Source organism: Anas platyrhynchos, chromosome 9 (genome assembly GCF_047663525.1).
Source record: "Anas platyrhynchos isolate ZD024472 breed Pekin duck chromosome 9, IASCAAS_PekinDuck_T2T, whole genome shotgun sequence".
Lineage (NCBI taxonomy): Eukaryota > Metazoa > Chordata > Aves > Anseriformes > Anatidae > Anas > Anas platyrhynchos.
The window spans coordinates 19,137,981-19,163,411 of record NC_092595.1 but is presented as its reverse complement, the minus strand read 5'-3'; the positions used below and the strand labels follow the sequence as shown (position 1 = coordinate 19,163,411).

Here is a 25,431-nt window from a genome sequence, read left to right as displayed (position 1 = left end):
AAAAAAATCCAAGCTTGCAATAACTTGACCAGTACCATAGCCTTTGTTTAAGAAATTATATGCAAGTCACTGTTTTGTTCCTATCTGTATCTGGTCATACAAATTACTCTTTGACAGAGAGCTGATATCTCACCAAAAACCATTATAAAAACATAATTACTACTTCTGCATCATTAATCTGAAAGCAATATGTTTCTGCATAAATGGAAGTGAGTTAGGAAGATCTGCCAGTCCACGGTATCTCAGATGTACAATAAAACTGTTAATTAACAGAACTGAGACCTTTGCGAGGCCTACATAGTGGTGTAATCTCCATAAAAAATAAAAAGCAAGAACTGGGAACAGGTTGTAATTCTGGACGTGCTACCACTTCTCTGGCAATTCTTTGAGCACAAGGTATCCTACAGCATTTTCCTGAGATAGCTGTAGCTATCAGTTTCCTGCTCTTTTCACTTCTCACTCAGGTTAACCTGAAATGGGAAGAACTCCTTGCCCCATTTGTTGTCACTCAGATGCTCAGTTTTCAAGCAATGTGCTCATGACTGAATGGTTTCCAAGGAAGACTAAATGCATATTTTTCCCCCATTCTTTTTTTTTTTTCCTTTTTAAAAACATTTCTATTATCCAGTATCTCCACAGTATTTATTGAGCAAGTTATGTATAAATGTGGGTTTGTGATTAGTCTTGAATGTGCCCCAATTGCTGACTTGTACATACAGCATCCTTTGATGGCATTGCGCGGTTCTGTGTTTTTCAGATTAACAAACACCCTAAAAAGGCATCTGATGAAGTAGCGCAGGTTAACAAATCAACTATCTGAAATGACAAATCGGACAGGAATGAGAGGAAAATTTAGGAAAACTGAAGCCAAGGAAAAACAGAGGTGAAAGTTCTGCAACATTTTCCAGATCAAAGACATCTTTATATGTGAAAGAGCTGTAAAATTTGACCCTGAAGAGAGTAATAGTACACTAAGTTTAGAAAATAGCTGAGAAGATATAATATCGAATGTTGCCAGAGTCTTCAAAACATTTGTTCTGTGGAAAAGGTGCTGTGCTGCTTTCTCTGCTAAATTATTGTCTATAAACACATCAGCTGTATTGCTTGTAGATCCTTGGGGATGATAATCTTGGGCACAAGTTAGAAGGAAAACTATCCAAAGATGCTCAGATCTCATGCACCCATTGTTACCAGGTATGTGAGAGCTCTAATCGAGCAATAGGGGAATTCCTACTGAAGAAACTTGAGCTGATCTCAGAATTAAGGGGAGTTGGGGCAGGGAAGCGATGCTGATTCCCCACAGCAGAGCACACACTGCTTCATCTCGTGTGTACCAGGAAGGGGAAATTGGTTTGAATTCGCTGGGCAATCACACAAGAAACACAAGTGAGACTCGCTAGATTATGCAAAAAATAGTGACAGCATTCATGTTAGAAATTCTGTTTTGCAAAACTAAGCATTGCTCATTTAAGGCTTCTGAGGAAAAACTGCTTTTTTGATTTTAATGAGAACTATATTTAATTTTTAGACTTTAAATTCTCACAGCACCTCAGAGTAGGATGAGCAGGACAGAAAACTGAATGGTACAGTCCCCCCAAAAGTGATAATCCTGTTTTTGCCCTCCAGTTACTAATATATAAACTATATTTTATCCCATATTATTAATTACTGTCCTTACAAAGAGCTCTATTGTAACAAAACCATTTAATCTGTAGCAATAATTTATTACAGCACTATGAGTAGTTAAAAAAGAAAGAGTTCATTTCAGACAGAAAGAATCAACTACCACTGGTTTTCTTGAGCTTTGCCTTAAAACCTAGTGTCCAAAGGCTTGGAGTAAAACTTTCGGTGAGTCCAAATGGGCCAAGAAATCAAATCCCTAATCCAGTTTGAATTAAGTCACGTATATGAAATACAGAATAATAAAGTTTAAAACTTGGTTCTCAAGACCACTTTTATTTTTTATTGAACTCATTCCGTATATTAACAGCAATACTTGGAGCTCTCACTGGACAAATTGGTGACTTGGCCTTCTGTAAGAAGTGTTGCCATGAATCATTTGTAACCAGGTACTTTGGGGTGCAAAGACACAGACTGAAAAGCTGTGCTCTTCAGTTCAAGCGCAGAGTGAGCAGGGGATCTCAGTGTTCTCAGCTACGGTCCTAATTAAAATATGTTCAGGAAATGAGCTCAGGCGCTGGCCAGCTGGTCAGCCATTTGCTTGACCACTTGCTTGCTCCCTGGCCCCTTGCTGGCTGGTGCCAAGTCACAGTTCCCCAAGCTGTGAGGGCACAGTCCCAGGACTACCTTGTGCCAGGGATTGTTCTCAATAGCCGGTAGGGACAACAGCTACAGGTGGAGCAGAGGAGATGTAGAGCCAGCTGCACTGTGGAAGGAATACGGGTATTTCAGATGTAATCACGGGATTTTGATTTTATTTTAATTTTTTTAATCCAGAGAGATCTTGGCTACTTGCTATTCTGTAACAAAAGATAATAATATATACAGCTGTTTTCTGGCTTACACCATATTAAGAGGTTTTTCTTTTTCTGTGTTTAATCTGATCTGATACTTCCTCTGAGTTTAAGCCTTTACTAATTTGCTCAGTGTTCACTATGCTTACTGCAGCTAACGAATTGCTTTGCTCTATTTTCCTTTTATCTGTTGCTTGCAGTGCTTTTGTTCCTTGTTCAACTGCTTGGGCTGTACATGGTATGTTCTTTTAAAGATATTCAAATCACCAAATATGAATGTTTTTCAAAGCTATTTACTGTATATGTAACAAGTTAATTATTTCAAGACACAAAAATTCACAATTTTGGCAGAAGAAAGGAAGATTTAGAAAAATAATATATGAAATGTAGATGTACATTATTGAGAGGAAGAAGCGTAGGCATGTCAGCACATGGGCTGCTAAAGGGGTTGGTAGTGTTGGGATGGATTTAGAAAAGAAAGTCCCATTCAAGTTGATTACTTTTTCTCCTTTGAACAATCTTTACATTAAAGTCAAAATATTGCCTACATTATAAGTCACGGATCAATCAGAAGAAAGAAAAAAAAAAGAGATAAGAGATCAAATGAACAAAAACTATTTTGAAAGAGAAGGGGGAGACATGAATTGCCTTCACAAAATTCTAACAAAATCAGTGAACAGTCTCAAAAATCAATGATCACACTACAGTCAAGGTAAAAAGGCACATACAGACTGGAGACACATTTCTATCAGCAAGGCCCACTAATACAATGCTAATGAGGAACTTTTGTACCTAATTGTTTAAAGTAAAATACATGTAAGCTATGCATTCAAAGATGGAGAAATCTTACAAGAAAATCCTCATCACATTCTTGCCCTTACAGCCTGCCTCCATAAACTCTTTAGGGATGCAGGAGAATCTGAACCACATTGTTTATTAATTATACTACGGTATTTTCTACAGAAAGATTTCAAAACATCTTGTCATTTAATTAAGTCTCACAGTAACTGTCTCTCCAGAAATGTATTAATAACTTTTACAGAAGATTTTTTTAAATAATAACAGGTTTCAGTGCCCTGAGCATTATCACACAGCACACTCACCATGGAACAGAAAAACTGTTCCCAGGGGGAAGAGGAGCAGGAGGGCAGGAGAGCCACCCCACACTGCCCCTTTTTTTTTTTTTTTCCTTTTTTTATGGAAAAAGCTACCAGAATGTCTAGAGAACTGAAAAATATGTTTTGCACAGACCAAGTAGAAAGTTCAATCTATTAATTTTGTCAAAACACATCAAGTAAATCTGGAATCAGTTAGATAGAATCAAGATAAGTAAATTCCCAAGCCATTTAATTTAGCAGACAAAAATCATGAAAAAGTGCCAGAAGCTGACACTAGAAATAAGATGAATTTTGTTTTTATTGAATGAATTAGTTATTGGAGCAGATTACCAAGAAAGCTGAGGAATTCTTCAACAGACAACATCTTTAACATGAGACCAGCTGCTATACAACCAAAAAGAAACAAACAAACAACAAAAAACCAGCCTACTGGAAGCGGTGTATAGAAACAGAAGGTAAAATATTTAGCAGTTAGCTCAGCTAAATGATCATAATGATTTTTCATGACCTTAAAGACCATGAATTGCTACAAAGCATGTGAATTTTGTGCAGATGCCTCCTTATCTTGAAAATGCTAAATTGCATGGTTCTTTGCTCAGCCCTTCCTTTTTCAGAAGTAGCATACCTCACAGAAATGACATCTAAAGGAAGAGAAACTTCACATTAGGGGGAAAATTGAAATTCCTGCTCTCTGGATGATATTTTTGTTTGTCTCTAAAATTAGTCTTTTTAAGTACTTTTTCTTAATTACCTTTTCTTTTTTTCTTTGCTCTAAGTAATTAAATAGATATATTCCCTTGGTCATCTTATTAGTCACACTGCTTAGCTCTGAGACTCACCCAGAAGAGTATGAATTTCTCAGTCCTCATAGCAAATCATTACCTGCATGACCAGTGAACGGGACAGCTTTATAAATAAGTGATGGAAAAAGTGAGGGATTAGAGCTTTCAGTCAAGCCCATATGGTTTAGAGGAGAAAACTGTGATGAAAACTGTGGTATAAGAATGCCAGTTTATTACCAAAGGTCATACGCTCAAGAATTCTCACACTGGTAGGTGGATGGACAAGAACATGAATACTCTGAGTAATGCTTTGTGTGTGTGTGTGTGTGTGTGAAGTTGGATCAAGCCTTTAGACAGTGCATGCAACAGGGGGGAAAAACAGAAAAGAGAAAACAGAAAAGAGAAAGAAAAAAGAAAAACAAAAGAGAGAGAGAGAGAGAGAGGGAGAGAGACCTTTACCTTACCATCAGCAAATATTTTCAAGGTAAAGAGCTGCATTTGGTAGTCTCCACAGACCCCTGGGAAGTCAAAGCTATAATCCTCCTTAGCTAATGACTCTCCTGGGTACCCAGAGAGGTAGGAAATGGCACCATGAGCACAGAAAGTGAGAATTTAGAAGAATGGGACAAAATAAAAACTGAAAAAAATAAGTGAAATATAGGTAACCACGGATCATGTTACATTTTGTTTTGCCACAGTTTCTCTGATTAAAAAGGTAAGAATAATATAAGGATTACCTAATAAAAGTTAGATTAAAGCTTCTGCTATTTTTTGCCCTCCAAATCTGCTATTCTAAAGGAGGTGAAGTGCTGATAATTAAAGAGTCATCTTATCCAAAGCTATGATGAAAAGCTATATACAGATTTCAATTTCACATTATCTTTTTCATGTGGCAGTATCAGACTTCCATGCTGTGGGGGTGTCATGAATGCATATTAATAATTCAGTCATTTTTTATTCTCTGTGTTTTAATTTTGGTTAATATGATAATCCAGAAGTCAATTTTCTTTTAAATAAAATATAGGTGTTACAAATCTAAGATGATTGCAAAGAAATATCCTAAACCAAGCTACGTACAATCATTCAAATGCTTTTTCCATTTCCTATTTCTGAACTAATCTATCTAGAAATTATCTTGAGAAGACGGAATAATTACAGTTCCAATTTCTTTGTATTCCTGTCAAATACACAGTATACAGGTGATACTGCCCAGGAAATTAACTGTGGAAGTCTTTGCAGGTTCTAGCTAATGAAACTATTCCCCTTGAGCCCTTGTGAACTTTGTTTTACGGCACAAAACCCAGTCTTCAAAGCAAACAATTTTGTGGTTTTTCTTTCTTCAAGAAACGGTCAGAAACTTTTCAGTGTGTGTCAGCAGCAACAAAAGCAATTGATTGTTTTATCAAATAACTGGGCACAGCACAATAAATAGGTAAGGGGGTTCTCTCAGAGATGTACAGATGCACAAGTTTTTGGTAATGCATGAGCACATCATCAGAAGTACGAGTGACCTAGGCGCTTGTCACGATATATTAGTGATATCCTGAGGTACCAGGTTTATAAGGAGTAGGTGACTAAGGGTGGCTGGTGAGCTCTAAGGCCCTCTCCCTGTTTGGACTTAAACCACTCTCAGAAGCGAGCCAAAGGATACTTGCTTACTGGGTATTTCCTTCAACTTCATTCTACGCAGGAGAGAGATGCTCTTGTTTAGAGCTCAGCTCTCATATGGAGAGAACTCAGACCAACCTCATTCCCCTTAGCTGAAGGCTTACCACCACAGGTAGCCTGATGTAAGAGAGCTTTGAGGAAAATATCTTCATAACCTGTCTTTTACTGCAGGAAGAACTGGAGGATATATCAATAAGGTCTACATAAGGAGGAGCCAGAAGGCATAGATGGTCAGTTCCCGATACTCCAGAGTCACCACATTTCTTTGGTCTTACCTGGATGAAACACAGCAGGAAAATGGAAAGCTTCATTTGACTACTTGAGAAGACATTAGTAAGAGATGCAGTAATGCGATTTGAGAATAATGAAACTTATTGTCAAGGTGCATAACATATCATGACAGCTTTCATACACGGTACTTTTATGTTTATAAAATGGCCATTGCCCCTTGGCCTGTGTGACTGTCTCAGGTGACTTTTTGCACCAAATGATATGGGGATTCAAATCAAGAGGAAATGTTCAAATGACAAAGAGGGAGAGAAGGGGGAAGAATAGTATAGTAGTAGAAGGGAGTATTGGTTGATAGTCAGCTGAATATGAGCCAGCAGTGTGCTCAGGTGGCCAAGAAGGCCAACGGCATCCTGGCTTGTATCAGAAGCAGTGTGACCAGCAGGGCTAGGGAGGTGATTGTCCCCCTGTACTTGGCTCTGCTGAGGCCGCACCTCGAGTACTGTGTTCAGTTTTGGGCCCCTCGCTACAAGAAGGACATCGAGGTGCTTGAGTGAGTCCAGAGAAGGGCGACGAAGCTGGCGAGGGGCCTGGAGAACAAGTCCTACGAGGAGCGGCTGAAGGAGCTGGGCTTGTTCAGCCTGGAGAAGAGGAGGCTCAGGGGCGACCTTATCGCTCTCTACAGGTACCTTAAAGGAGGCTGTAGTGAGGTGGGGGTTGGCCTGTTCTCCCACGTCCCTGGTGACAGGACGAGGGGGAATGGGCTAAAGTTGCACCAGGGGAGTTTTAGGTTAGATGTTAGGAAGAACTTCTTTACCAAAAGGGTTGTTAGACACTGGAACGGGCTGCCCAGGGAAGTGGTGGAGTCACCATCCCTGGAGGTCTTTAAAAGACATTTAGATGTAGAGATTAGGGATATGGGTTAGTGGAGGACTGGTTAGTGTTCGGGCAGAGGTTGGACTAGGTGATCTTGGAGGTCTCTTCCAACCTAAATGATTCTGTGATTCTACTCAGGAGAACAAATTAAAAGAAAGTAAAGGCAGATCAGAATAAATCAAAACTTTAACAGAAGATTTTAAGATTTCCCTTATATTCCCCAGCCTTGTTTTTCACTTAAAAGGATATTCATCTTAAACAAATGGGGAAAAAGAAAAATGTTTAAAAGATTGCTACAAAATACAACAGCAGTGTTCTGCAGCAAGCACAATGACTATAACACCAGTCTTTGCGATAGTGCTGGGACTTTCTTCTCTGATCTTTGTATTACATCCTTAGGCAATGTTTTCTGCAATTGGCACAGGAAGATCAGAGTATTCTTCCTTCAGTGACAAAGTTGGGAATTTAGTTTCTTACTCCCTCAGCCTTTCCAGACAAGACAGCACTACATTTAATATGATCAATTCAGGAGCATCTCTGAGGTTCCATTAGCTTCAAAGGTTGCAAAACAAAGCACATAATCTGCCTACGTAATCTGTGGGCACCGACCATACACTGGATGCTATGAAGAGGTAATAACTCTCTGGTACTGCAACTTTATGGCTTCTTTTTCAATAGGACAAAGTGTACTATTCCCCTATTTTTAGGGAAAGCCAAACCTTACATCCACTTTGAGAAATGAGCAATTTTACAAAGACAAGCTTAAAGTAAATTCATGATAAGAAAAGAGCATTACCAAGCCCTGAAAGCGAATGTCATTCTCACCTAAATGTATTTTATCAGCCTAGGCCACAGCAGAGTTGATCTTTACACAAGCACACTGCAGAAGTTAAGAATCTCTAAAAATGACACTTCCTATGTGCAGGAGTCCAAGATGTTATCCCTACCTAATTCCCTGGGAGATGGGAAGAAGGCAAATCCAGAGCCCCATCCCACATGTCTGCGCCTTGGCTTACCATGAGGATAAGCACATGCTGGGGTCTCAGCCTGTGCAACAGCCCTGCTCCCAGGAGCCAAGAGCAGCCTGCCTCCATGGAGCAAAACTCAGCCCAGATCTGCAGAGGGAGGTGCCACCTTCTAGACCCCTCCAGACTAGCTAAAACCACCAGTGGAGCCTGTTAGGCAGCATTACAGCAGTGCCACAAGTGTTTCCATTAACATTTTTGTTTTATAATTAATGTGTGTTTTCCTGACTGCTCGTTTTAAAGTTTTCTTTCAGAACACTTCACATCTAAGCTGCTAACAATCTCTTACACCACAGCCCAGTGGAAACCCACTCAAGCCCATGACTGGGCTGATCCAGAGACACTCTGATCATATAGGCAAACTCCCTGGAAATCCGTGGGGAGCTCCGTGCACAACAGGGAGAAGGAACCACACTAGAGACACACAGAAGACAAAATCTGCTGTTTTACCAACTGGTGGGCTGTTGACTGACGGTACAGGATTTCTCATTGCCTGTAACAACATCCTACAGACTCAAAGATTTACTTTCCTGAATTTCCTTTTTAATTTTGTGTTCTTCATTCTAACTACACTGACTCCTATTAAAACTACAGTAAAGGCAATCACTCCTGTAGTGGTTACTAGAAATCATTATTTGCATTCAAGCCTCTTAAGGGTCTCTAGATTCTGCTTTGTGCTATGAAACCACAGCTGCAGGGAAGAGGTAGATGTCTTGAAAAGTAAAAGTACTGAGAGACTTTTCCCTTTTCACCATAACTAATGGTTATGGTTATTTTCACCATAACTAATTCAAGGAAGACAGAAAGATGGAAAGATGCCTGAAAGAGAAAGATCTTTCTGATATCAAAGACACAGAAATGGCTAATAGATATTTTGATTTCTGATAGAGATTTAACATTGATACTTTGCTCCATATGAACCCAGATATTCACACAAACGTCAGCCCTCCATGACCACCAGGATCCATTACTTAGTGAGCAGCAGAGAGGAAGCAGGAGCCTAACCTGTTTGTCAAACAAAATAATTACCATGTTTAATTTTTTCATGGTTTATAAGAATGATAGCCGTTTCAAGCAATGTGATAAACCTGCAGGGGTGTAAATCTGATTCCAAAGAGTAAAATCCAATAGGCTGCAAGTATCAAGCTTAGGAAAAAATACTTGGATAGAAATACATATCTTTGTTTCTTTATATTAGTAGCAACATTCTTATAACTGAGAATACTGAACAGTTTCAATCATAAAACACCATTTTTTACTAGATGATCTTTAAGGTCCCTTCCAACCCAAGCCATTCTATGATTTTGCTTGTAATTCCCAAAACACCAACTAAACTTCTTGGCTTAAAGTTTTGCTGGGATTCTACTTCATACGAAGTTCCAGCAAAAACTCTTCAGCCTTTAAAGAAATAAATCCAAACATTATTCTATTTTTTTCTTCATTTTAAAACTTTCTCATATCTGTACTGTTCAGCCTCTGAGCAGTTCTGTCTTGGAGCATTTGAAAAGGGTCAGAGATGTACTTTTATTCATCTCCAATGAAATTTACTCAAGTCCATTTGAGAAACAGCCTCTGTAAAATTTCACTTTGCATGCGGGTGTTTTATACTTGTCATTAAAGCATGTAAGTGAGCTCTGAAGATTAAGCTCTGTGTACTTTGAGCAAGCTCTATCACAGCTTTTCAGGGGCTGACAAGGATTCCGCTTGCTTTGCCTGTAAGAGCAGTGCTGTGCTCGGCACGCAGCACAGAGAGCAAGGCCCCTTGACCCCTGTGCTCTCCAGTCCGCCCCTCCACTGCGGGCACAGAGGAGGAAGAGATGGAAAACCCCGAGGGGAGTGCTGGGGAGCTGGCTGGGAGCAGGGGCTGCGGGGTGGTTGTGGTGCCCAGAGAGCCCTGAGAGCAGTGATTGCTAATGGTTTGCTGGCGGAGTAGAGAAAAGAAAGATATATTGAGATACCTTGTAATTAAAGCTATACTGTAATGTGTAGGAAACGAAATGAAACCCAGGCTAACCTAATTCCAGCATGTTCAAGCTTATTAGTGTTTGACTTGGAAACCGTAGGAGTGTGATGGGCACATGTGGGAGCTTTTCTGGGAGCAAAAGGAACAAAAAAGGGCAGAATAGGAAGGAAGAAAGATATGATTGTTATTTATTAATCCTTAGAGTGGCTTGAAAGTTGCTAAGCACTGTAAAAACTCAGAATAAGTGACAATTCCTGTATACGCATCCTTTAAACTCTAAAAACATATCACAAGCCAAGAAGTAAGAGGCACAGCGCTTAGCTCTGGCTGTGTCAGTGGCAAAGGAGTACTTTGATTTGCTTTATGGGCAATAAATAACAAAAACCCTAGAAGACACAGTAGGACTGACAAGACTGAGCAATCCTCACCAGACAGCACACACGGCTAATGAAACACGTTGGCTCATTGCCTCCCGAGCTCCTCCACTTTACAGTGCTCTCCTGCACCTGAGCTTTCTTGGTTGAAAAAGGCAAAGGATGAAGTTATAAATCATAGGAGAAATATAATGAGTTTGGCACATCCTACATATTAATTCATGCAAAGCTCTTACAGAACTACTTAAGTGCCTAAAGAAATGAGCAAGCAGCATCTGCAAATTAATATTTCTTTTGCTGCAGAACATAACTTACATTGCCTTTCCAAAGGCAATGAGTCAGGAAGGGGCATGAGGCATGAAGGACGCGAATAATTTGGTCTCCTGCTACTCTCAGATGCAAAGGCATCTCCGAGCACAGGTCACCATTACCAACAATAGGAAGTAGAAAGCACGAGTGAGGTAATGTTTGTTGATCTTGATTCCCCCTACAAGGAAAAGAAAAAGAAGATTTTTGCAATGGTCTGAAGTGCACAGAACTGCATGCTCCCTTTCCCACTATTCATTCATGTTCCTGAAATAGCAACTAAGGTGAGTCTCCTGCTATCCTGAAAGGTAAATATACTTCCTTGTGCACTACAGCAGATGAAGAGCCATCACATTTTACTCAAGTTAACAGAAAAAAGTGTGGGTCTGCATAACAAGCTGAAAAAGTATTATACATGGCAATATAATTTTCAGTGATGTTATGTTAACAAACACCAGGCAAGCTGACAGATACATCTGTTAACAGTATAATTAGACTCGATAACTTGTATTGGTGACCCCCTCTGTTAAACAAAACAATGGGTTTTCATTCAGAGGGGCACCTTGGAAGATTAATGGTAATAATGAAGCGTGAAATATTTCCTTTCTAGGGCAGTTAATCTGAGACAGAGGAAACAATCATTTCACCCAGGAGGGATAATCCTTTGAGGAAAGTTTTCAGTGAAATAACTTATTGCCATATATCATCTCACACATGTTGACAAAGAAACTCTGGGCTTAATACAATAAAGGCCAACAAGCACAAGAAATGGAATAGATACAGCATAAAACCAGGTACATGGTAACACCAGCAGGGGATAGTGGAGAAGACAAGAAATCAGTGACAGCAAGCAATAGGATTAACAGCAAAGGAGGACAGAGAGCAGAAAGTAAACAATGGGCAGATAAGATGGAAGTAAATGTTCAAACCAAGACAATGGGAAAAGAAAATGAGTATTTTGGGGTCAATTTTTGAAGCCTGCGCTGCCTCAGAGCCTGCAGCACAGTGCAGCCAGCTCCAGGACAGGGTGGCCACAGGTGTTTCTTCAGCCATCTGCGCTTTGAATGGGCTCTAACAAGTAACACAGCAACAGGCAAGTCCATATGGATGTGTGTATATATGCAGAAGAAAAAGTAATATTCAAGGAGAAAAGTATTTTTGTTGTTTTAGTTTGTTTTCAGCCAAACCTTTTCAAACAAACGCTGCTGTCCTTAGGGGAAAAAACAAAAACAAACAAACAAAAAAAAAAACCTTCATATCAACTCACTTGCAAACAGCCCTTCAGAATCTTGCTACTAAACCCATGCTCCATCTTCAAAGAACACTCACAAGCCTTTCATTTTTGGCAGATAAGCCATTTGATCAATATTTTCAACATTAATCAAGGCTAAGAGCAATTTCATTTCTACTCTCTCCCTAAACTGTGTTGCGATCTACACAAGTGCATCCCTCTGTTATTGTGCTCAGGGTAAGTGGGTTTGGTTGAAGGGGACAGAAGCTTTCAGCAGTAACTAGTTCTGTTCAACCAGTAATGCTTCATATTTATCTTGCCTAAACGTCAGTACAGGAGGAAATGCTAAATTTTCTCTAGAAATATAGTTATTTAATGGAGCTTTTTTTTCTAAGTTGTTTTTTTAAATTGTAAGTGCCTTTTCATTACTTGAACTGATGACTCGTGTTGTCTTGATAATTCTTTTCTTCTGCAAGGTTTTATGTTCACAATATGCTCAGCCTGGAGCACTAATTAGAATCAGAAAACAGCTATACTCATTTTCTTTTCGCTGTCCATATTTATTTCATGAAGCTTCTTTCTCTCACCTAGCTCAGCATTGGTAACTTCCTTTAAGAAGTGTACCTAAGACAGTAACAGTGTAATGCTAGTGGGCAGCCAGCACATGTCAGAGGCCAGTGCAAAGCTGCCCTCAGCTCCACGCTGTGCCCCACACCAAGCAGGGAGCAGAGCGCTCACACACCCTGTGCCTCTCTTCTGCTTCCATACACATCGCCCCAGGCCTGGAGCCAGACTGAACAAATAAAGCCATAAAGCCTTATTTTTATTTATTTTTTTTGTCTCCTTCACAGAAAAATTAAAAAAAAAAAAAAAATGGAGAAGGAGCCATGGCTGCTTCCTTCGCTTTTGACCTGGAAAGCTGGGTGAGCAGTGGGAGAGTCACTTCACACTAATTCAGTGATACCAGGAGGAAGGCACTTCTACAGCACAAAGAAGGGGGGCTGTCTTACAAACTGAGCATTCCCAAGAGTTTTGCCTACAGCTTCTCCTTCCACAGCGTTTTATTTGCTGCAACCATATCGTACTTGTGATTAGATACTGTAGAGCTCAAAGGCAGAGCAAAGCCCAAGAGTTGAGGAAGCAGCAGAGCTGCAGTGACTTAAGCTTCCTTGGCAGCAGGTTCCAGGTATTTCTAATTGGACTGTCTCTGTAGCAAGAGAGAAATCAATTTAGCAGCTAGTTTGTTCTTTGGCCTTACTGACAATCTTAGCTAAATGTGGTTCTGGCCGTGCTGTATGAACAGCTACAGGATGTTCTCACTAGCCCACTTCCTAAATTCGTGTCATAAGCAGTCAGTACTTCGTTACTGCTAAGTAAACAAATATGGAATCAAGTGTAGAAAGGATCACACTGGGTATCAAACTCATTACCATATTTCCCTTCTTGAAAAAACAATGAGGCTTGACCACGGCAAGCTCTGTAGCAATCCCACAGGCTTACCTTTGTCTTTTAGAGCACCATGTTGGCTCTGTCCTTCTGCATTAGACACTTAGAACTTCACATAACTGTTTTTTTACCCTTTGTTTCTTTCTCTGATGTTACAGCATAAACAAAAATTAAAATAAAAATTGAAAAAAAGTTCCCTTTCACAAACCTCTCCAGAGCTAACAGGACCTTACTGAATGCTATCTGCTGTGCAAACACAAATCTAAGACAATTTTATAGGGCCTGTTATTTATTGGTATAGCAGCTTCTTTGTTAGGAGATGGCATTATAATTATCTGCTTTTATCATTAACACTTTGAGGCAGTGGTTAATGAAGGGGTAACAAATCACTGAAAAGACCACCAGTTTAGGGCTTTCAGCACTAAGGAATGTCTTTTGTATTTCGTATCCCTTGCATGCATCATATTTGCTTTAGATGTCTTCTGTTCTCTTACACACACGCACATCCATAATTGAACACATCTGATCATAATTTATTCACACAACCAATCTCTGTTGTTTAGTGTTAGTGCACATTAATTAAACTTTGGAGAGTAGTGGAACAAGAGACAAAATTCTAAATATCGTAGTAATATCTTTGTTTATTTATGTCTGCTCTGAAGAATCATTGAGCAAATAAAAACCGTAGACATCTGCTTAATTTTGCCAGCCATCACAAGAGCAGGGGTGAACTGCCGGGGTCCTCAGCTAAACTACAGAGAATGGAATCTGAAAACTTTCAGGCCAAAAATGAGAAAAATGCTCTACTTTAAATAAAAGTTCAAGTACCCAGGTTTTGCTGGCATTGTGTTGCAGATGTGCAGGCACATCTGCAAAGATATCTCACCAAATCCAAAGCAAAGCATACACAAGAGCACTGCAGACCACATTCCCCCATCCTGGGAGGTGCTGAGCTGTACCAGAATGAAAAGCATATTGTCAGCATTAAACTACTGTTCTTCAACAAGGAAAACAGCCAGCTTCTGACACCATTTACATAGAGAGCCTGTCACCACATTGCGTAAGTTTCACCCCATAGATAAGCATTATTCATCCCATACAGTTAGTTTATTTATCTCACCCTCCTGCTCCCATGCTCACAAAAACATACACAGCTTGGAGTGAAATCTAGTGCACACCCCTCTTTTCTTTCTTCTCTTAAAAAAAGACCATCACTTTTGGAAGGAATGAGTAACAACTGTTAAAACAAAACAAACTCCCCTTCAAATCCAGCGTGAAGCAGCAGGCCAAAAGAAGAGTGAAGCTTAAATGACCTGATCTATAACCAAGGCTAGTTAGGATTCCTTTTGAGTAAAAAATAGAGAAGAACAACTGGCAAATGTCAGCTTCATTATCATGAACTCATTTTAGCAGTGAAACAAAAATTAGCCCTTCGATCTTTTTTTAACAGACCAGACAATTCTCTACCCTCTTCCCATTTCTTTTGAATAACTATCATATTATGAGAACACCTCTTCCTGTTAGTATTAAATGCACGTTTCCATCTTAATGGCTATATGCATGCTTTGCACAAACACTTGATGTTTAAATAGTTTGGACATAATGCTGTGAAATAGTGAGTAGAACAAGGAGAAGCTGAGCAAAAAGAACATTGAGTTCAGAGGTAATTACTTCTGCAATGCTTACAATTTTTCACATTCTTCTTTAGAAATACTCAGAAAATGGAACATCGTGGTAGATATAAGAAATTCTGAAACACTTTTTTTTTCCAAGTGTTAGTGCCGCTGTTTAAAGCCAAGGTAGTATCTTTCAATCCAGAGTCTATAATCAATGCTACAAAGAATACTGCTGTCCTCAACCCAGTAAATCCCAATAGGGGTTTTCCAAAATAATAAGTTAGTGAGAAGTCAGATCCTAACCACTTGCAAATTACTGAAAATAAATATAATTAAATAATAAAATACTCCAGAAAAGTTAACAGAACTGTGCCATTTCATGCCAGTTTGGGCTCTAGCACAACCCAATTTGACCAAGATACTATCCGGCTATCTTTCTAGCCAACAGTTTATCACTAACACGATTTTTTTTTAAAAAGTCTCTTGGCTAAGACACATGGCCATTTCTCATCTTTTTTGTTTGTTTGTTTCCTCTCTCTCTCCTGTTTCTGGCACAGTTTTGGTCATTGGTTCTTTGACACCTTCCAGTAACCCCTTTCAGGCAGATCCTGAGACCAGGGCTTTAAGGCTGCTGTGGTCGTGGCAGTCTCTCCCAGACATCACCCAACAGTTACGGCTCTCTGGGATAGTGACTGAGTACTGCACTGCCAATCAGCCAATTATCCCTATTAGTACTATCAAATTTAATATTTTACTATTTATGGAAAGACATATTGTTTTCATGTTCCCAACATCTACAGGTAATACTCATAGGAGAGACTCTGACTGATCTCATCTCAGGATTAGTTTTCTGAATCCTTCCCCACATTCATTTGTTCAGTTTTTTGGACAGGAACAAGACAGTATAGCTCTTAATCATGCTTACCTGCCTAGGGATTTGCATTGCTTATTCACTTTTAGTGAGCCAGGACTACAAAGACATCCCCATCCTTACAGCTGATATTTATTGCTTCCCTAGTGTCTGCAAATATAAATACGAAGCCAAGTCTTTGAAGATTAAGATCTGACATCTACCATCACTCCCCAGAATCACACAGGGATGTACCGGCTTTGTGTATCTCACGTGAGCTTCCCAGTTTACCTAGCTGTAAAGGCACGCTTCAGCTGGCTTGAACCTCCAGTATGCAGGTTGGGTTTAGAAATTCAACTCCACACAGATGGGAAAAAAGATAGGAACTAATGTACATATTTCTGGCAGCTGACCGGTAGCAGAGAGAAGGCATTCTGCCTCATACCTCATTCAGAAAAGATCCCTTGGTGTCAGTTGCAGTCAGCCAAGGCCATCAGTCACGTTGCTCATGACCCCCAGGAGAGCAGCATGGACACTAAGCATCACATGAGGATTTCGTCCTGCAAAGGACACAAGGATTCCATTCAGTGACAAGTTTAAGATAGAATACATAGGATATATATAACAGCCCATAAGATACACTAAAATGTTAAATTTCACATCTGATAAAATGGAAATAATGATACTTTCTTGCTCCATAGGGATGTTACGAAGCTCAGTTTATTCTTAATAAAGTTAAATGTGATTCGCTGATGTGCCCTATCAATGCCAAGTACTATTACCTCTAAATAAAACAATCCTTCAATGTCTGTTGCCAAAGTATGATTTATAGAACAAGCCACAGTGCAAGACAAGGGACAACTCTGACAGATGTAGATCACGGCAGCCTGTAGAGCAAAGGGTGTTGCTGACACGGAGCTAGCAGCCTGCAGAAGCAGCTCATTGAGAAGCAAAAAGCAGCAATGTATTGCTTAACAGCTGTCCTAACTTTATGAGCATGCTGCTGGATGCTAATAAGTATTCCAACATCTATCTTATTGTGCACAATGATTATCTGTGCTACACCTTGAATTCTTGCTGTAAACAGATGCTTCCAACAACAAAACACTTCTCACTTTCCCTGGACTTGCAGATGCATGGATTGTGCTATTCCCCCCTCTCATGACAGCAAAGGAAGTCACAGCAGAACTCCCCAGAGTTTCTTGAAGTTTCTTTTCTTCTGGCTTTAGTTCAAGGCAACAGTAGATCATTCAGGTGATCTCCCTTAACATTCTTTTAAAAATATTATTAAAAACATGCAGGACAACATTTTCCACTGCTTCTTACAAATCCAGGAAATACAAATGAGAACTGCTTGCTGGAATATATCTTATCATCCTAACACAGTCAGTTCCTTGAATATGATGCTCAAATTGCAGTATCAAGATAGTTATAGCTGATATTCTATAAGAAAACAGATCCCTGATCCATCAAATACACCTTATGACAGAAAGAGAAAGGCTCACAATGATGATACAGTATTTATAACTACTACTAGAAATGAAAAATCCACAGTAGCCTAACTCATGATGACACAGTCAGTAATAGCCCAATTTCACTGCTAAGCAGAGACACTATTAACTTGTGACCCAGTAAGTCAGCAGCTGTGAAATAATGTTTCCATTAAAAAAATGGAACATGTTGCTTATAAAATGTTTACACCCAGTTTACCAATTTGTGTAGTAATGATGCTTAAAGTATGTTTCTCCTGAATAGCTTTGAGATGCTAAATGCAAAACAAGAATTAGAGGGCTAGAAAATAGAGAGCAGATAATTGCTAACAAAAAAAGACAGTATCGGCATATTGCGCATACCCAATGAAATCCATATGGCCACGGCTATTCTCAGCTCTCTCTGTAAATTCCACTTTGTGCTTTCTTCTGAGTTTGTATGTTCATGTTTTTAATTAAATATCCTGCAACTGTTTGTGTTTCGTGGCACAAAACTAGGCCACTGGAAACTCTGGGATAAATGAAGTCAATCAGCAATTGGCAGCTGAGAGCGTTGCTGCTGCCTCCAGGAGGAAAGGAACGCAGCTCCCCTGCGCGTCCCAAGGGGGCAAGCACAAGAGGGCAGCTAGGAGGCAGGGGGCATAAGAGGCAGAAGGGGGCACCTGAAGTAGCGTCACTTCTTTATGGAAACACAATAGAAATATATTCTCCAAAATTTCTGTATGCAAGATTTCTTGCATTTCAAGATTAGAGAGGCCTAGCCTGAGGGGAGTTACCCAAGCATGCTTAGCATGCTTCTGATTTAGTCGTGGGCTTCGCGGTACATTTTAAGTCATAATACACACAAGAACTCTTCTCATCTTTTCTTTTATTTATTATGTTCATGTCCAGTTCCTGCTCTGGAAACCTTATTTTCCCAAATTTGCTTTTGTAGCTCCTGAGAAAGGTTTAGCTTCACTAGGAACTAAAATATCACTTGTCAAAGACTAAATAGAAAAGCCTCATTACTTTACTGTAGGAGGACAAAAACCATACATATAAATATTTGTTTCTCCTGCCAATTTTTCCCTTACTTTTTCCTTACTGAAAGAAATTAATCCTAGTGTTTTCTAATATTTCAAAAATCCAGAAGACCCAGGACTCCACCCCACCCTCAAAATAAATGAGCATCATACGATTGACTTAAGTGTTGGACTCCCCACTGTCTAAGTAAACCTTCCTATTTACTTCTGTATACTACAGAAATGTGGGGACAGGAATACAGAAATCTGTGCCTATAAAATTAAAAAAAAAAAAAAAAAAAAAAAAAAAAAAGATTATAAATTGCTAACATAGAAAATACTGAGAACATGGGCAGCAGAGGAACTCCTACAGCAGAAGTTTGAAAATGAATTTGGGAAGAGCTTTACAAATGCTTCATATGTAAGGCTGGATGTAACTATCACCTGACTGGGGGCACTGTACACCCACTCTGTGCTAGACAATAGGGAATGCTTAACATAGCAAAAACCCTGATGGAGAAACAAGAAAATCATACTGCCCTTTGCCCTCCCAGGAAATCTGATTCTCACTGTATGACTAACTGCAATGAACTTGGAAAAGAGAAGGAATCTGGATTAGATCTCCCCAGGGCATCTGTTTTGATAGATCTGGATGGAAACTCCCGCTGATACCTGATGAGAAAGGGAAATTAGAAGCGTGCATCCTCTTGTAAACACAGGCAAAATGGAAGGTACTTGGAGTGTAAGATATAGTACTCTGAAGCCCAATAACGTGAGCAAAGATAAAAACAAATTGTCCCAAGAGCAAGATTTATTAGCTGCTGTGAAAATTGCTAGCAGGACCTGAACTTCCTCAGATGAAAGAGGACTGAGAAAAGGTGTTGTTCTCCTGATCTTTGTCTGAGTTCACAGTACTGTCCGCTAATGAGGTTCAATTTGGAATTATGTGCCTGGCAACTTTTGAAGGCAAAAGCACAGATAAGTTTCAGGTAAGGAGAGTGTTACGGGTAAGGAGGATGTATAGAAGGAACTTTGAGATCAGCAAAAGTCTTCCAATAAATTCTAGATTTATAAGACTGAAAAACACTTTTTGGCATGACATCTGATGGACAGTGATAATAGAGCAGAAAATCCACCCCACTCCGTCCTCCCCTGTGTTTCCTAAAGAAGCTTCTCACCTAGTATGGCTTCTTGGCCTCAAAAGCCTTCTACAGGCACAAAGACAACCCTGAAAGCTTGACATTTGAACACTAGAACACCATTTGCTGTTCTTTAGGCCCTTGGATCCTACATGCACATGTACGAAAACAAGCATTACTCACTATAATCATAGAATCATAGAATATCCTGAGTTGGAAGGGACCCTTAAGGATCATCAAGTCCAACTCTTGACACCGCACAGGTCTACCCAAAAGTTAATTGTTAATAATGTCATATACATTGCATACAGAAGAAATCCTATTAAGACACTGCCTAGAGTTTAGTGCGTTAATAGCTCAGTGCTACAAGATGGAAAGCTTGTGAGGGTAATTTGTAGGAAATGGCCACATGCCAAACTGCTGTGCAACACGTGACTAATGTCTTTGCTGATATCCCCATTTCTCTGCCAGTTTCCTGCAGCAAATCCCGCAGCAAACTGGCAGCTCCACTCAAGTGAATGAGGCTGAGATCATTGAGATCTGCTGGGAATCTGCCTCTTCTCAGCTCTGTGTTCTCTGGGCTGCCACTCACATCTAAAACCTGCTGGCTGAGAACTGATTTAGCACCAATCCATGTGTGAGTACAGCCAGTCCAATTTCTCTTTCTGCCCCCTAGCCCCAGGGTACAGGAATATTTCAAAACAGAGTACCCTTGAGTTTTTTTCAAGCCAAAGAAATTATGTTTCTATACAGCCTCACATACAGCACCAGAAGGGACTATTTCTTCTTGGAGTAAGAACTTGAGGTGTCAGTATCACAAGGTCTTGATTAAGACACAGACAGAGGAAACAGGCCTGAGCAGAGGAATTTAGCTGGGGAAGATTTCTATATCTACAGTTACACAGCAGCTTCATGGCAAAGCTCAAAGCCACACACAAGCACTCTGAGGGAGGGTCCAGCCTGCTGCTCAAACCTCCTGGAGCCACATTCCCCTCTGGTCAATCCCTGAGGCAGCCAGGAGCAAAATCTCAGCACCCAACTAGCAAGACTCTCACTTCCTGAGATCTTTCTGCTATATGAAACTGAAAAGTTTCTATCTTTTAGCCACTGAACATCTGTTTAAAGACCACGCTAAACAAGAAATATTTCAGAGGAAGATGAAAGGATGGAATGAGCAGCTCATCCTAGCAGCACTAATGCAATTCAGAAGGTGCAAGAGCAGCTAAAAGTACTTCAGAATTATGAGAATAAGGATGAAACTGTGATGAAGATAAGTTTCCATCCTACTTCATGAAGCATAATTCCTTATTTATCTTGTTTATGTGTGGTAACATCTAAAGAGAAAGCATTGATGTTATTGCTTTTATAGCATGTGAAGTGTATTCCAAGTACATGAGCTGTGCAACACTTGGTAGGAGAACTTGAGAAAATCAGAAGGCTAAACCATAAAGTATGATAAAAGTATGGCTTTTGCATAGATATAAAAATGTTTGCCACCATTTTCAGGTGCAGGAAGTTCTGTAGCTAGAATTCAAAAAAGGTCAGTCCCAGCTTTGAGAAACTACTTTATAAAACCCTTCATAAAAAATTAACCTTACCATAAAATGATATTACAGCTATTGCATTAGTTACAACCGTAGATCTCGGTAGAACTAGAGAACCCAGACCATCTGCTCAAAGTGCCAAGGAGACAACCACTTTACTTCAGCAAACAAATAAAGACATACCATAAAGACAGCCCCACTACAATTCAGTAGATTTGCTGTTAAAAAGTGAAGCCTGTTAGTTTTGCAAGCACCTGGCTTCTGCAGCTTTATAAATTAAATGAGGGAGATAACAGTATTTACTGATGAATCCTCACCACTGATTTATTTGTTTGTTCTTCTTGATATTTATTAACATGATTACCTCTGAAGGGAGAGAAAAAAGAGTATTTATTTTTTATCTAAACATTTTACATGGGCTTGTGCCAACTTTAACAGTTGCCAGCTGTAAAACAGCTGAATATTTACTGCAGGCTCCAGCAGCAGCAGCCCCAGCTTATGGAGACAGCCCCTGGCAAGCTGTTGGAGCTTCGCCTTGAATGGGCCTTAGCTAGATTGCAATGGCAATATTCTAGCATAAAATCATACCTTCCATGCACAACAACCTGCTTTTATTTATTTTTTCTATTTTAGCTTATTTTACCTAAATGCAGCATTTCAAGTTCTTCTATTGAATTTTTACAAAGATCAGAGAGAAGCATATAAAACATCAATCTGAAAGATTAAGAAAATACACTCTGTTTCTATGGTTATTTTAAATCAGTTTTATGTGGGCTTTGACAGGGGTCTATTAAATCAAAAGCCAAAGATTGAAGTGGCAGTTCCAGTAGAACTGAAAGAATGCTAAAATAATGGTGGTCAAAGAAAGGGTCAAAGCTGATGTTATAAAGAAAAAGTTGTTCTTAAAGCAATATGATTCTTAATCCGCTGGGTATTCTCGATGGAGAAAGATGCAAATGAAAGGCTCTAGACTAAGGCAGAATCATTGAGAAGCTTTCCCTGGTCTCAGTGCCTCTACCTAGCCCCACATCACACTCGTATAGCCTCAGCAAAGAGTTTTCACTAGAAGTTGCCTTACGCACCACTACATGTGGTTTCAGCAAGAGGTTAACATTCATCTCCAGGGAGGCTCTGCCCTTCCCTTCAAATTGCACTCTTACGAGCAGAGCACGAGTAAGAACATAGAAACAGCCCCATCGTGTCAGACATGGCCCACTTAGCCAGGGAGCCTGTTTCTGTAAGAAAACAGGAAAGAATATGAACCCTGGAAAATATTCCCATGAGTTCCAGCATTAAATAATAGCAGTTTTATCAGATAAAGTTAGATACACACAATGGCACTAAAAAGCTATTGATCTACCTGTACTTTATGAAGGATACTTTCTCTGTTTTTCTAAGACTACTGCCTGATAAGTCAATGGGAAATGCTCAAAAAAAAAAAAAAAATGCTGTATATATACTCCTAATTTTTAATTCCTCATACCATTACTGATCTTAAAGACCTCATAACCTCTTATGCTGTGAGAACTGAAAGATGCTTGTGCAAGAGTTTCTCAGTGAAGAGTTTCTGCAAGAGCACAGGTTTTCAGACTAAAAAGGCTTATACATGTATATATCAGAAGTACCCCCCTGCAAAGTGGGAGCTTGGTTAGAGTGCCAGTGATGGTTGTACAACAGCCAGTGCCAGCCTCTGGAAGTGCCTCATCACCTCCATGGGGTAGGCCTCACAGAAAACCTTCATTGAGATTAGTTAGGAAAAAAAAAAAAAAGAAAAACGAGAAAAGACTGTCTTGTTAACAAAGATATTTTGTTTGGTTTTAACATCTGGCTTATTTTTCCAGTTCCATAAAATGTGACATGAAACCAAACAGATTTCACGTTGCACCTGTCACCAAGAATTTAAGACTTTCCTCCCTGTAGGTGTTCTACAGCAAACCCCTTCACTGCTCAGATGGACATGTTGGCCATCTCACCTTTTTAACCAAGAGCCAGCCACCTGCCTCATGTAGAGACTGAGTAACTTGGTTATCTGACCAAGACCTTTAATTACTGATTTAGATTCACCTGCAGTGACTCTGTAGCGATCTCATTCTAACGGCTAAGAGTACAAGAAAGCAAGTCAAGCTACTTGAGAAAGGGTCTGGGATCAGTGTTCTCCTGCTTTTAACTAAGCCTCCCAGTTTTCTGACTTCGTTTATTTATTTTTTGCATCTCAATCTGAGGAAAGCTTCCAGCTATTGCCTATTTTGTCATACTGGAATGGGGAAGAGGTAAGGAGAAGGGAGTAGAATAAAGGAAAAAATCGCGAACAAGACAAAACTATTTGGCATTAGAGAAAATCTGGAGAAACAGGAGGTTGGTGAGACTACCCAGGGTTCCAACAGCCATTTAATAACAAAGCTACTTAAAAGAAAAGGCCATATTGTTATTCAAAAAAAAAGCATTAGATAAAAACATCTTTACATTGCCAGTTAAGGGATTAAATTCTTTGGTGATATTGCCCACCAGATCCCTCTTTAGAAGCTTGTTCATGAAATTTCTATAAAAATACACCTTCACAAGACACGAGTAAGTCAGCTGAGTAATAGACAATTTCACCAGAAGGAACAGACAGAACCAGCTGACCAGGCTGCACTGCATGGCAATACAGAGGAGCTTCAGCCAGGTTTTATACCAGCCTCCTGTGGAGTCACTCGATACCTTTCATCTAGGAGTTAAATCACAGCAAACACACGTTGGCTGTTAGGGGCAACTCAGCTTCAGGGCCAACTCACACACTGCCTTCACGCAGCTGGAGTTCATCCTCCAAGGCAAAGCAGGGTCTGCAGCACAGAGCACGCAGTGTGTGAGCTGCCAGGCAGCTCCCCCCAGCTGCCCACGGGTGCTGGCAATGCTGACGGGGGACGAGCAGCTTTCAGAGCACAACAGGTTCACAGCCACCTCCAGCGGCTGCTTTCTCTCTGTTGGACAGATACAGCCTCCAAGCAGAGGATGTGGCGCGTAGCTTCCTTCACATGCACATTCGTGCCAGTGTGCGTGTCAGGAAGGATTGTGCCTTAGAGGAATCATAAAACAGATCTTTGATGCTTTAGCACACTGTCTTTCAGGCCAGAACAGCAAAGATGTTTTCAGAAAAGCTTCTTAGCAATAGCTCTTCTCTTTTAGGACCCCACAGAACAAAGCAATTGCATGAAAACAAGACAACTGAAAAAATACAAAAGCAAAAAAGGGAAAAAAAATACCTTCTCAAGCTGATGGGGGGGGGTTCCAGAGATAACACTGGGGCAGAGATGGTAAAGCAGAATAAGGTGCGACAACAGGGAGGGAAAAAAAAAAAAAAAAAAAAAAAGAGCACAGTTAAGTAATTTCCTTGAGGTTTTAATTGGTCAGCAAATCGGTAGGGTTAAGTAACAAAAGGTGTGTTACTGTCAGTGACAGAGAGAAGACACAGGTATGACACAGGTAACATTAGGGGAATTTTATCTAGGACAGGAAAAGATTTTTCTTTTGCCTAGAAATTTAAGAAACAAATAAGACATTCTTTTCAATCTAAGCCAAGAACTCAACTGCATAATCCAGCTGTAGTGTTTTTATAATAACCCACTGTTACTGCTTATGTTGTAATGAAATGTCTTCCCTTTTTTAAAATAAAAGGAAAAAAGAAAGAAAAAAAATAAAAATAAGACCGTGTGTGGGTAAGGACATGTCTGTCAAAGTTTTCTGTTCAACACAATATCCCAAAGGTAATAGCAGCTGTACATGGGTGTCACCATGCTCTCCAGTTCCCCTCATCTTCCTCCAGGATGACCCAGAGGAGAACAGCAACCAGAGAAATATTTTCAGATGGAAGAGTCTGCAAAACCACAAATGATGAGTATCCCCAGCCCCTCCACTTTTTCCAATGTACATCTCACAAACACAATCACACTTGATGCCACTTGCTGTGGGGCACAACAGCACATGGTGGAAACAGATGGTATTTTCCAGACCTCTTAGTTATGGCAAGTAAAGAGCCTAAATAATTGTATGGGGAGACTAGCACACCTTGTTCAACTAAACACAAGCTGGGATAAGAGTTACTGCTCCCGAAATAACTTCGCCTTTTTCATTATTATAGTTCAGTAGGATTTTTCCTTCAACTTTGAACACATCTATGCTTTCTCTTTAAAGAGTTATTTGGGAATGCACATTATGACTGCTAACACTTTCTATTAGAACTGGGAAAGAGCTTCAGGCTGGCATGTAGCCAGGGCCCATGCAGCAGTCAGCATGAGGCAGACCTTACCTTAGCATCCCCTAT

General features: G+C 39.9%; 1 long non-coding RNA gene across 2 annotated transcripts in view; it reads right to left on the bottom strand.

Moving 5' to 3' along the window:
• Window positions 1-1,923: 1,923 nt before the first annotated feature.
• LOC106019823 (uncharacterized) overlaps window positions 1,924-25,431 on the bottom strand; it is a 36,657-nt gene continuing 13,149 nt past the window's right edge. For both annotated transcript variants that reach the window (XR_005268048.2, XR_001194978.5), the window contains exons 2-3: window positions 16,403-16,517; window positions 1,924-2,386 (exon numbers count right to left, since the gene is read on the bottom strand). This is a non-coding gene — a long non-coding RNA (uncharacterized lncRNA). The remainder of the gene's footprint in view (window positions 2,387-16,402; window positions 16,518-25,431) is intronic.